General features: G+C 26.2%; 2 long non-coding RNA genes across 12 annotated transcripts in view; one reads left to right on the top strand and one right to left on the bottom strand.

Moving 5' to 3' along the window:
• The window catches only part of LOC107447505 (uncharacterized), a 290,115-nt gene that overhangs the window by 140,734 nt on the left and 134,979 nt on the right, over positions 1–14,402 (bottom strand). For 4 of the 8 annotated variants that reach the window (XR_001584536.4, XR_001584537.4, XR_015430901.1 and 1 more), the window contains exon 4: positions 5,860–5,899. The exons of 2 other annotated variants lie outside the window; for them this stretch is intronic. This is a non-coding gene — a long non-coding RNA (uncharacterized LOC107447505). Of the gene's footprint in view, positions 1–2,638; positions 2,787–5,859; positions 5,900–14,402 lie in introns of those variants that run through there. 2 more of the 8 variants (XR_015430904.1, XR_015430903.1) reach the window with 2 other exon arrangements.
• LOC107447506 (uncharacterized) overlaps positions 1–14,402 on the top strand; it is a 92,680-nt gene that overhangs the window by 46,983 nt on the left and 31,295 nt on the right. The window contains exon 2 of one of the 4 annotated variants that reach the window (XR_015430907.1): positions 12,221–12,267. The exons of the other annotated variants lie outside the window; for them this stretch is intronic. This is a non-coding gene — a long non-coding RNA (uncharacterized LOC107447506). The remainder of the gene's footprint in view (positions 1–12,220; positions 12,268–14,402) is intronic. 4 annotated transcript variants of the gene reach the window in all.

Raw genomic sequence — 14,402 nt, 5'->3', positions numbered from 1 at the left:
TTAACAAAGAATTTCATGCTTTAGTGATAATATTGTTTTCACTAAGTCATTAAACCATAAATGGTAGAGATATAATTAATAATAAGCCATTGTAACGAAATATGTACTAAGAAATTATGGATTTGTTTAAAAGATTACTATAATAAAAATTGTTATGAATTTTTGTTACGAAAAAAATTGTAAAAGTTAGAAATAAAGATAGCCAATTTTGGGCTTTGGGGTGATTATTGGTGGGTTTAGTTTTGGATGAATGTGCTAAAACTATTTAAAAACTTATTTAATTTGGTAAATCATGATTTATTTCTGTAAAATTTAGCATTTGTTTTCGAAGTGTTTAGAACATTAACTTAAGCATTAATTTAAGTTATATTAATTGATTTTCGTGATAATTATAGTTATATAAATAGAATTATAATTCAAATAATGTTGTATAAAAACAGAATTACAATTCAAATAATGTTGCATATAAATTTTTCTTAAAACAAGATTTAATTTGAAAATTTACTTCCCAAGTTAATTTAAAATATTTTTTTATCAAAATTTTTCTTTTAATATAAAATTTTGCATTTTTTGGGATGTAATTTTTTTTTCTTTTAATATTTTTTAAAACATTTTAGAGAAAAGATTTAATGTTAGACTATTAGTGAAACATAATAAATGACAGCAATATTTTCAATTTATTTGATGATCTAAAAATAGCACATATTTATTTTAAAACTTAAATAAAGTAATATTAATCAATTTCTTCCTCAAAACAATGAACTAGTACACTAACACTAAAACACTAATTTCATATCTAAACACTAGTATATCGTTATATGTCGTTATACTAATTCATCGTGCTATCATTAACAGTTATTAATTACTGAAATTGCTTGATAATTAGGAAATATTAAAAATAGTAATAAGCAGAGGCTCGAGTAAAAATATAAGAAATTTGATAGATATAGTCTTAAAATCAAAATATTATACACCGAGAAATAAAAAAGGGTTTAAATAACAAGAATATCGTTACATTTACCGTGTTTCTGGGTTTATGGGAACATCAAAAAGTTCCATAATTTTTACCGAAGTGCTTTGGTAATAATTTTGGTAAAATTAACAATAAAATATGGTTTTATCATATAGGATAAAATTTGGTATATGAAGTAAAATTTATCATGACCATGCTTTATACCATGGCATAAAAGCTATTTATTCGTTTAAATTTATTTTCCAGTTTTGTTTTTTTTACAAAATGTGTGGTAATAAGAGAACTGTAATTTTCAAAACCATAATTAAAGTATATTTTAGACTATATAAATGGAAAAATTACCAAATGAATGGTTTAAATACCGTATATTTGAGTTTTTATAACCAAAATTATTTTTATCATTACCATACAGTACGGTAATTTTACAAGAATTTTTTTCTTTATGTACCATATAAAATAAAAATCACATCATACATATCGTGTCATATGAAGGCTTTATTGAGAGACAATGATTAGTTAGAAAAAGAAAAACATAAAGAAAGGTAGTAACTAATTTCTGATAAAGTATATATTATATTTTGTTATGGTTGTAACTTGAATGAAATTTAATAGCAGTAGTAGTTGGCAGAAGTAGTTATAAAACAAAACGAAAAAAATAAAAGTTGTACATACTTACTTTTTGAAATTTATTTTATTTTAAATAAAGTAATCCTTTTCAAGTATTCGTCATAAAAAATTTATAAAACAAAAATAATTTCATTAAAAGAATATTTGAAGGGAAATAAGATTATTTCAAAAATAAGTACAAATAGCACGCAAATCGTAATACTTAATTATGATTCAAATTATAATCATTATTTCCTTATAATCTGCAAATTATTGATCAAAACTGAATAATATATTTCAATAATAAACTTTTTTTTTAAACTTTAAATATTAACCTAAAAATTTAAATATTTTTGTTTCATGCCCTCTCAATACACAAATTCACAATTTCAATCATTCGACAATCTTGATGTTTTGATTAATTTTAATGTAAATATCTTATTGGGAATACAATTATTATTAGTAATGATGCAAAATTGTTATCTTAAAATGATCTATTTCGGAATTGAACTTTGGAATGAAGGGTCGGTAAGAAAGAAAAAAAAATTTTTAAATGCAAATTACTCCTAAATCAAATTAATTATGAAATACTTATATAATTTATGAAATGAAATAAATATTTTTGCCTGCATGCTTTTCTATTGACGTGTTTGTTTCTATATTTTATTATGTTTATAGCTCTCTAATTAGTGTCTTGTTAGAATCTAGTAATATTCTCCATGAATAAATTTATCATTATTCAAATGACATGTAAATTACTAGCTCTTAACTGATGGAAAATCAAAGATTAAATGCGGAATGAAAGAAAAACACAGTAAATTAAAAAATAACAAAATAAAATTGATTAAAATTTCTTTATCTCTAAAGTACTTAATCACTCATAATATATTTTAAATTAACTTCAATGAAAGGATCAGAGATTATTCAGGGATATTTATTTTAAGTAAAATTAAATCAAAGTTGAACTATGAGGTCAAATAAACACGCATAAGCCTAATATGCCATACAGGCAATACAGAACTTTCTAAAATTCTTGAAGAAAATGCAAATTATAATTACCCTATTAAAACTCTTTGCAAGTGTTAATGAACCTTCTGGGTTTCTGTAAACATTAATTATTCGAAGTTTTGCTTGCATAATATATTACATAACATTTTTATATGTTTTACTCAAGGACGCTACAGATGTTTTGGAAAGGAGTGCAAGCGCCATCTATTAAAAATTTCTGAAACTTACATGGAATTTGAAGTAAACTAAACAAACAGTTGTTTAAAAGTGTAAAGCAATAAGAATTTTTTTTTTTAAATTAATGCAATTAATTATAAGATATAAGTAACTTTAAAAGGGGTCTGGTTAAAAGAATTGTACAAATGCCGTAATGTAATTTGCCGTTGGTCTTGTTCTTTTGCTAGATTAAAAATGTTTAACAGAGAACATTTAAATAAGCTGCTTCATAATTTATTACTAGACAAGCATTATTTTAAACGGCTAAAAAGTTTTTAAACTCTGAAAATTTGACGAAAAATTAGCTTCTTCATTTTTGATTTCGAAGTAAAAATTAACATCCAAAAGAATTATTAAAAGTAACAATTAGCATTACATAAAATGAAATTTTAAGTATTTTCTTATATTTAAACTACTTTTTTTACATTTAAATGAACGTAAATAAATATTTAATGACAATTTATATCTGACTGAAAATATTATCAGCATATTTTTAATTTTATATTATCATCAAATTGTTCATCAAAATTGATTTCCTTTATATTGACAACTATTTTTAATTTTGCTTTTATTTAAAAGAACGAGTATTGTGAGATTTTATGTTTCCCTTATTGAATTCAAGCATTTAACTTCAGTTCGTTATTGTGAAAACTCATATTTCGTATTATTAACATGCGCAGGTTCACATGGTAAAAACTTGATATTTTTCAAAGGAAAAAAATAAGAAACGTGATAATTGATCCCAATATTTAAAAAGTTGTGCAAAAAAGAGATCAAAGTTCCGATAGGCTATAATTTTAATTGTTTAATATTGTATGGCATAATTAATCTAAGAATTAGTGCAAAATATTTTTGTATACCTATTTCATAGATATTTTTTTCAAAATAAATAAACAAATAAAAATAAATAAATTAATTAATAAAAAAATTTGATGACAAATGATTCATGAATTTACTTTAAAATACTTTGCTTCAATATCATTTAAATTTTAGAATTTGAGTGGAGTTTTTTAACATCTAGAGATATTTTCTAAATTTACATATAATTTTTGGATAATTGGAATTAGCTGAAACATTTTGTTTTCACACGATCTTCTAGCTTTTTTCCAGATTACGGCTACTCTTGTATGAAATACCACTATACAAAATATTGCCTTGAATTTTCATCGACAAGGAATGGGCAAAAATATTTTAAAACTTATATATCAGCAAGTATGTGTACAGTGGGTAATATATGGTCTCTTTAAATTTCAAAAACCAAGATTCTTACCGGTCAAGATTTATGAGGTTTTGCAAGGTCACCACAACTTGGAAAATCTTTCGGTCTCAATCTCTATTGTGGGAAAATCTTCACCACAACCGGTAAAGAGAATTTTGAAAATGAATTAACTTATTAAGAGTTCAAATTATGTAATAGAAAGATAAATAAATAAATGCTGCTTAGTTACTCTAGGTACAATAAAATATGCTAGACAGATAAATATTTGAATATTTGGAGAAATGTTAATTACATGGTTTCGAATGCCTGCTTAAGAACTTCTAAATAATGATGAAATAGTAATCAAGCTAGTTTTTTAAAAATAAAAAAAATTCGGAATTTGAGCATTAACTATGAATTTTGCTTTCATATAAAAATTCAATACCTATGGATTTTTTTTAACACGCAACTTATTTCTTTCATAGCATTTAAAAGCATTTTAAATATAATTTAATGAATTAAAGATTTAATAAAGTTTAAGAAACGAAGTATGATTTCTAAATTTAAAAAAAAAAACATCATCCTGGCTTACAAACAGTACCAATTTTTATAATTTTTTCATCACAATTTACGATACTTTTAATAATAGGTATAATTTTCATTCACTGTATAAAACAGGTTATTTTCGTCAATGCTTCAATCAATTAAGTTTTAAGATTGATTAAATGCCTATATATCATAACTATTTATAATTTTTTTGGAGTCAGTTCCCGATATCACTGTATCCAGAATGTCGTTATATCCGGCAAAATGCTTGTAGATTTTTATCGAAATAGGTTGGCCCTCTCTTAAAAATAAAATATAATTAAACATGTAAGACGTAAATTACAATTCCAAATTACTCACATAAATCAAACGTTCAAGTGTCATCGAGATTTAAAAATGTATCTTAAGTGAAAAATTAGAAGGCTTTATATGTTTTGACCTTGTAAGGTCATTTGCCTAATACTGTTTCACTTTCGTGTCACGTGGTATGCACTTTTTAATCGCTGGCAACACTCTAAAAGAAGGAAACAAAATTATTTCAAATGTAATAAGTAACAAGGTATTTCGTAAGGTATCCTTTAAAGATAATTTTTAATTTGATTTTTCGAGATAGCTCGGTTTGATGGATGTTCTTTGAAAATCTGTACTTCATTCGATTAATCAACAACGAAGCGATTAATCTCATTCTAATCTTCTCTCGAATCTTTAATCTTTTCGATGGACTATTTTTTGAGACAATGCGTTACATCGTGGTTTGGAAAAATTAATTGAATTTTTTTTTTCTTGGGCTCAAAAAGGGCTTAAATGTCGGTTTCATTAGGGAACCAAAAGAGTAGATATTCTGGGGAATCATTTCTTTTTCAAGAACTTCAGCAAAATGAGATGAGGTAAGAAAAAAAAAAGTTACACGCTTTTGAACTTTTTGACCTTGACTATATTTTTAATTGCGGTGAAGCCACGTGACTTTCAACACGTTCCGCTCAAAGAACCGCCTTTAGGCATAATTTCGTTTAGATTCCAACTTCTGTGGAGCAAAACTAAAATGCTACCGTTTCTGTAAAGCTTTTTTTTTTTAAAAAAAAAGATCATTTTTGCAGTCTTCTAAATAAACCTGTTAGCGCCCAGCATCAAATTTATAGGACACATTATTCTTTCATAAACATATATTGCTGTAAGACAATTGTTTCAGTTTTGTTATTGGCTAGAATTGTCTATCACCACAATTTATCAATGATTTAGCTATCTGTGACTAGATCTAGAAATATAAGAAGCCGCCACTTTTTTGAATGAAATGTTAGCTAACAGTACTTACTTAGCATCTTAGTTTTATATCATCAGGGTTGCAACGGACACTAAAAACACAAAAAGAGATTATAAATTAAATTCGAAGTTTCGTAAAAACAGATTAAAATTAGCAACATTTTATGATTTTTTTTCTTCTTCAGTTTACTATTGAAAGATAATGCAAAGATGCAGGGAATGTGTTACATCCCGCTGTTTGGTGCGAAGCGCCACTAGCTGATTCATCGAACTTTTATAGTCTTAAATTAATTAGTCGTAAATTGGAAACAATTATAATATGTGCAAAGAAAAATTGGAGAAAATTCCATTGTAAAGTTAGAAATTATGTAAAAAATAAAGCACATAAGGACAAGCACAAAAATTAGTAATTAAGTTTAGTAAAATAGCTACTAATAGTCATCAGAACAAATTTAGAATAATATATACACTAAATGAAGATAATAATAATAAAAGTAATTGAAATTACTTTCAAGGTTATTAGCAAATTATATACATAATTAGTATTCCTCTGTTAGCATAGTGACCCGGCCGTCTCGGTGGAAATGCAAAGAACGATTTGGTTTAAATATAAATAATTTGAAATGTAACTCATAGAGAATGGTTGGTACGATAGAAGAATCAAAGAGTTAATAAGTAAATATAAATGAATTGAGTTTCTACCACTATTTACATTTTTAGTCTTCTGTGGCATCCCTGTATCATATAATACGCCACTTTTTTCCTCAAACAATTTTTTGCATCACTTCAATATAAAAAGTTGGGATAAAACGGATTAATATATCCGAGTATTGGAATTAAAGTTACCATGCCACATTTTTCAGGAGAATTAGTAAAGAATTTTTTGTTATAAATGTGTATCGGATGTAAAAGTCATTATGACAGAAATATTACATTTTTCAGAACCATTTAAGTGTTTGAATATATATATATATATATATATATATATATATATATATATATATATATATATATATATATATATATATATATATATATATATATATATATATATATATATATATATATATATGTGTGTGTGTGTGTGTGTGTGTGTGTGTGTGTGTGTGTGTGTGCGCGCGTGTGTGTGCGTGATAAAAATTTTCCTGGAGAATTATTGAATGATTCTTTCTTTTATATCTGTGTATCAGAACAAAAGGTCACGATGTCACAAATGATGATAATCATTTTAGGAAAACAGGTCAAATGTATTTTCTTCTTTCTTTTCTATCTGTGTAGAAAGTAAAAGGTGTTATATTACGAGTGTTAATTTTTTATACAGATTTAAAGAGATGAAGTTGAATAATTCTTTTACATGTGTTGTTAAATTTTGTACTATCGTTTTTATTTCGTAAAAAATGAACTTCCACTACTTAAAAATATATTTCTGAAAGTCCATAATTTATTTTATAAACACATTTCAATGTACCAATCATTCAAACGTTATGGCAGTCAAAATAATTTTGAATCACATTTATTCAAATAAGAATTAAGAGCAAATGTATATTATTTTGCTACCATATGAAATAATAAAAATTAAATCCTCCGAAAAATTCAGATGAGTCATATGTAAGGACAGTGATAAAGAATTCGTTTTTATCCTCCATTTGTAATGGTATTTACACATCTTTTATGCATATTTCAGTATACATTTAATGGTGTTGGTGATTGAAATAACTGTATAGGAAGTTTCTTAAACCAAGTGCTACACCAAAACTTTTGCTAATACCTGGACTATATATCTTTAAAAGCGTCAACAGGGTAGCCAAATTTCAGAAAAACCTAAAAACTAATTTTTATCAGTCAAAACAATTTGTAAATTAAATACCTGTGTCACAAATGACCAAATAAATTCCCAGAATGGCCTATATAAATTTATGATAAATTCATTAAACATTTATCACCCCTTTCGAAATTTTCCGGACTGAGGTCATCCTTTAAAAAGTTAGCAGCTATGCGTATAAATTAAAAGATATAGCAAAAATCTGATGAAGTCAAGTTGAAACTTTATTATTATTCGATTCTTAATGATGTCTGGAAAAATAATACTATTAATTTACGCTATTAAATACACTATTAATTTTCAAATCTATATTATGGTATATATGATTGCCAACTAAATTATGAGCAATCACACGATTGCTTTAAAACATTAATTTTACTTGTTGTTGCTATAAATTTGTTCAATTTTTTAGATATCTCTAAAAGATAGTTTTAATATTTTGATGCAAAATTTGTGGTAAAAGAATTATTCTAATCTGAAGAAAGCTACTGAATTTTCAAGGACTATATTTAGGGTCGTTTCTTAAAGCATTGAAAAGCTAAACTCTGGAAAGCAGCTTTTTTTTCTTTTTTTTTCTAATGACATCAATATCAGCGTTTCGACCATCAATCAATTGAGTATGCAGCATTTTTATTTTCAAGACTATTCACAAACAATATCAAAAAGAAATATTTACGTTGCTAAAGCATTTAATGACTGATGCATTTTCATTCTAATGTTTTTTTTCTTTTTCTTTTTTTTTTTTTTTTTGTATAAATGATTTCCGTTTTGTTCAGTCAAGCCAATATATATGTTACACTTGATTTCAGAATTTTTACTTTTCTTGCAATTCAATGGAGAATGTAATCTTCTTTGGATTAAATTTAAATCTTTGCACTCAGTTCGGTTGAATGTGGTATTTTTATATAATTCGAGTCTTGTAAGAACGAATTCCTCAAAAATAAATGTCAATATTAAATTAAGGTTAAAATCACGATTTCCGCCAATAAATAAGCAAAACTTATGCTTATTTGTTAAAATTGTATCTTTCAATGCATTGTTTTTTATTTAATAAATTTGAAACGTATATAGAAAGCACAAATAATCTAAGGTAAGATCTACTAAGCATAAGTTATGGAGACTTTTGCGCCATCTATTGATTTAATACGCAACTAACTATAGAATGTAAAGAGAGCCCACCTGTTGTAATCAATAAGCATTCTTTGTGTCCATTGTTTCACAAGAGGAAAAGGTAAAAATGTCTTCAAATTCTCCGGAAAACTTATCAAAAATCTAGCTTTTTTAAAGAAAAGAAAAAAAATTGAAATTATTTTAACCAAGAAAATTTGTTGTAAGTATTTGGCAGAATTTTGTATTACATTTTTTCTCAATTAAATGATTTAATTATAGTAAAAAGCTGAAATTTTAATAATGATTTATTTTCTGTAATTATGTATGGAAAAACTGCGAAATTATAGAAGTAATTATAAGTATTTTTTCAACTTGGAAACATTAAATTCTATCTTGCAAAATATTTGCCATCAATTTTCAAATTTTCAAGGTATTAGTTTTCAAGTTTGCATTTCTATAGGTTACTATCAACATAATTGTTAAAAATGGCCCTGAAATTTTTTAAAAAAATATTAATTACACATGAAATTTTGTAAAACTATAGAAGTGATTGTAAATATTATTTCTAGTTCCTTTAAGCTGCCTCAAACAGCAAAAAAAAATTTCTTTTGAAATCATCATGTATGCTATCTATTCTAATAAATTGTGACAGTGCTTTTTGAAAATTTGAAAAAAAAAAAAAAAAATGGTAACATTATTTCTTTAAAAGGAATTTATGATCGACATTGGATAACCGGATATTGTGTGGAAAGTTTGCAAACATCGAGTTTTGTCCTGAAAATTACAAGTGGTTGTGTCCGTTTTTTTTTAATCGTTGAAGGAACCTAGAGTGCAAAAGGTTAAAATACTTTGAGGAATTCCATATTTGAAACGACGCTATATAAACTAGCATAGTGTTTGAATTTACACTATATAATTTTGTTAGGTTTCGTACGCACCAGGAAAAAATTTATAACTGGTATCAATTTTGGGGATATCTGGTATCAATAACTGGTATCAAGAAGCTGACAAGTTTCTAAGATTCGTTTCCAGTATCGAAATAAATTTTCACATATGCCATTTTCGAATCTTTACATATTTACTTAGAAAAATAAAATATTCTGTCAGCTATAAACATGATAATATAAAAAAAAATTAGATAAATATTACTACCACTTTTTAATTTTTTCAGCTGCGTGAGAAACATTTTAGTATAGCTGCATAGTATTTGAATTTCTTACATAAATATTAACATCGATGTTATAAAGTCCTCGATAGAATACTTAAAGTGGTAGATGAAAACAATTAAGTTTATTTCAATAACTAATTTTAACAATTAATTTTATAATAATAACCACATAAATTAATAACCACTTTAAATCTTCAAAGAAAATCTTTCAATAAAACTTGAGACATGCGTGATAACTGTCTGAAAAAATTAAAAACGTGGTGACAACTGTTTCATGGTATTATAGTAAATTTTTAAGTCCTTAATTTCCATTCAATTTTAGGAATACAGTTGGGCAGCTGTTATACAGAGAATTTAATTTTCAAATATTTTTGGTCGATAGTAGTTAAAAAATATATATATATATATTTATTTTTCTGGATCTTTTTCTACTATTCTTAAATTTTTTTGGTAGTATTCATATATGTTGTGGTAATGTGTTAACCCTCTTAGAAACGTGAAAAATAACGAAGTAATTTAGCTGCTACTTTTAGTAATTTAGCTGCTACTGATCTTTTTCTACTATTTTTAAATTTTTCTGGAAGTATTCATTTATGTTGTGGTAATGTGTTAACCCTCTTAGAAACGTGAAAAATAGCGAAGTAATTTAGCTGCTACTTTTAATAATTTAGCTACTACTGATTGTTTTCCACTATTTTTAAATTTTTCTGGAAGTATTCATTTATGTTGTGGTAATGTGTTAACCCTCTTAGAAACGTGAAAAATAGCGAAGTAATTTAGCTGCTACTTTTAATAATTTAGCTACTACTGATTGTTTTCTACTATTTTTAAATTTTTCTGGAAGTATTCATTTATGTTGTGGTAATGTGTTAACCCTCTTAGAAATGTGAAATATAGCGAAGTAATTTAGCTGCTACTTTTAACCACATTTCCGCTTCTTTTATCAACTTCATATTGGTACAGATGTACGCAAAGTGCATACGACAAAATACAATCACTATTAAATATAGTATCAATTTATTAGATACCACTGAAATCTCGAATATTTCAAGTCGACGTAAAATGCCACGTTAATACTGATATCAGATTCAATAGAATTTGTAATACGTTAATCGGTCTTGAATAGCTTTCATATGACAAAACTATAAAAAAGAATTTTTTTCTTTGCATTGCAAGAAATCCAATATTTTCTGTTAACAGTAAAAGCTATTAATTTTTTTTGAATAACTTCTATAGGACTGCCAACGCCTACGCTTCTTCCAGAATATTTCATAGAGTGGTAGACAATTCAAAACTAAAACTTTCAGAGTTTTTTGCAATTTTACAATAATTTTAAGAGCCCCATCACGAGAGAGCCAGGACTAAGTGACATTTTAGATGAGTTTGCGAATCTTTTACATATAGTGGTGTGGAAAATGAATTCAAATCATATTTACAAGGCAAAGAATCATACATTGAAATATAAGCTTAGCTACCACTAGAATAAATTTTTCCAAAAAGCGTAGAAAATTGGTAGCCCTGTAATTTCTGATTCGTAGGAACTTATACTTTATAACGTATCTTATACTTTAATATATACGCTTTAACATTAATGCCAACATAGCTCTCGAAATATATATTTATGTGCATAGGTGCCAAATTGCATGGTTTTCGAGAAAAATTTCTTAATATTAATAACATTTATACCTCAGAGTACAAATCTTAATTTTTAAAGTTAAATCTTAAATTGCTTAACCTCCTACAGAAAATCTTAATTTAAACCTATATATATAATTTACAATAGCAAGGCTTCCAACTTTATAACAACCACCACACAGACTGCTGATCTCTTAACTTGTGCGCTCGAGTTAATTCGATCGAGCTAAACAGGCTGCATTCGAGATAATTCGAGCGGCGTTGTATGTTATGCTGCTATAATTTTTCACACTCGAATATAATCGTGAATTGAAAATGTGTTTTTTCTGTGTTCTAAAGTGTGTTTTTTACATTAAAAAAAACACACTTTGCCGGCTTTTTTCAAAAAATCTGCTCGTTAAGGGGTTAAAATCCTACCACAATTATCAAAACAAACATGATGGATGATCCACTTTTTTGTGGCTTTAATGGGTTACCTATTATTTTACTACCTGTTTATATATTTTGGGTGCTAGTTTGGCATTAATGGTATATAATTTTCCCAGTAACTTAAAATAACGAAATTATTTCCTTAGTAATTTAAAAGACCCAAGACCTTCGTATTTACTTTAATTCAATACCGATCAATATTTATGTTCTTTAAACAAAAAATAATTAGCGTAATTGTTTTATTTTTAGTTTTTATCTTGGGAAAACAAAAGATGTCTGTCCACCGTGGTATATAGGTAATATGAATCTTATAATTTTAATCTATAATCATGGAACTTTAATATTTTTAAAAACAGGACCAGAAGTTGTGTAGATTACTTAAGAAAGTCCCCATTCAATTTTAATATTAATGAACTACCTCTCTTTTTATAATAACTCTTCACGTTATTGCTACATAAATATCAGTCGTTAATGGGGAAGTAAAACAACAAATCAAATATTTTTATCTGAGTGAGAGAGACGGTGCATTCATATATATATATATATATATATATATATATATATATATATATATATATATATATATATATTTCACTCAATAAGAGCTTTAAATTGTTAATTGCTTAAGTATAATTAGGTATATTCATAAAAATAATAAGCATTAGAAAATCGAATAGATTATTAATTGATCTCATTCTTATCTCCTTCAACTAGTACAGAAGTTCTATAGTCGTAGAAAATATTTTTCGTAGAAATGGTAATATATTAATACAATCATATAAATTAAGACAAATTTATCCACACTTTAATTTAAACAAGTGAAAAGTGAATTACGAAGAATTATCCAAAAAGAAGTTCTGATAGAAAATGATCATGTGCTTAGCTTTTATTAAAGTTTTGAAAGAATTCTGATTGTTTTGAAAATTTCTGCTTTAGTCCACAGCTGTTGGAAAAATAATTCCCGAAAAAACTCAAAAATTTGAAAGTGCAACTCTATATGATTAATTTTTTTCTTTTCTAGCTTATAGATTTCAACAAATTGGTTTTCAAGTACTTGCATACAATAAAATCCTCTGAAAAATTATAACAGCTCAGAAGGGGCAAAAAAGAGTTTTGTAAACTAAATAAGTGATTGAAAACAATAATTATTGAGACTTCATAAAAAAGCGAAAGGCAGTTAGCTACTTAATAAAACGACAATACCATATTTGAATTTTCCGCTGAAATCTTTGCCACGTGACCTAATCCCGGCATGTTGAAATAAAACAAAAACAATGTTCACATAAATTCATCTTTAAAGTAGAAAATATTCAAAAAAAGCTATTCAGAAAAATTTTGATGTAGTTATTTTTCTTTGTTATACTTTTTCAGGCTTTGAAATAAAGTTTTATGAGTTATTTTATTATCTCAAATACGATTCCCCGTAAGCGGTGGTGTTGTTTGAAAACGAAAAATGAGGGAAATATAATTGTGTCTCATATTATTTGGAGGTGATATGAATATTTTGAGATAAACAATAATTTTTATTTCACCTAATTTTATAATTTTTTTGACCTGTAAAATGCATTGTTATTTCCTACTGCAAAATATATTTAGACACAGATGCAGGCTTAATCTGCAACATTTTCCTAGTGCCACCTATCGGCAACGATCGATACTATGGTTTTTGGAGAAAACCACCAGGAGGCAGAGGAAGACGAGAAGGCGTGGTTATCAATAGTAGGCGAGGCTCGATATTTGATTGACAGTTATGAACCATCCTTCAAGACGCGCCCACTCAAAAGGCATTTCTACTAATGTGAGTTTTTCGTGCGTTTAAACTACAGAAGATTTATGATGTATATTTGGTTGGCGTGGAGTCAAAATTTTCATTATCACTTCAATAATGCTTTAGATGCAGTTTTTTTAATTTTAATTAAATTTTCTAATGTTTTGTTTTATCAAAAGAAAAAAAATCGAGCATGATAAATTTGTATTCTTATCAGAAAAACAATTTATAACTAACTGCTATTGTTAGAATGCTTATGCAGATAATTTTTTTGTTTCGTTTTTTTACTCCATATTGAGTTCAAAATACTTATATAACAATTGTATATATGCCTATGAATAGAATATTATGTGATTAGAATACAATTTAGCTCAAATACGGCTTAAAGCTTTGCTTTCTAATTATTTTGAAATATTGATAATAAAATAACAATACTGTATTTTTTTAAAGAAAATATTGTTTCAATCTAGTTATGCTTACAATATTTTATTCATACATTTTTATTCTATAATCTTTTTACAACACTATTAATTTAACATTATTGTCCATGAAAAAAAAAAACTATTTGACTAGAATTTGAAATAGATAGCAGGTCTTCCAGCAGTCCGTCAAAATCATTCAAATAATAATAAACTCGCCATTAACATCAATGAAAAACTAATT

Source organism: Parasteatoda tepidariorum, chromosome 12 (genome assembly GCF_982258835.1).
Source record: "Parasteatoda tepidariorum strain Cologne lab strain chromosome 12, Ptep-v5.0, whole genome shotgun sequence".
NCBI classification, from domain to species: domain Eukaryota; kingdom Metazoa; phylum Arthropoda; class Arachnida; order Araneae; family Theridiidae; genus Parasteatoda; species Parasteatoda tepidariorum.
Note: the sequence above shows the minus strand (reverse complement) of the source record. Positions and strands in the feature narration are given on the sequence as shown.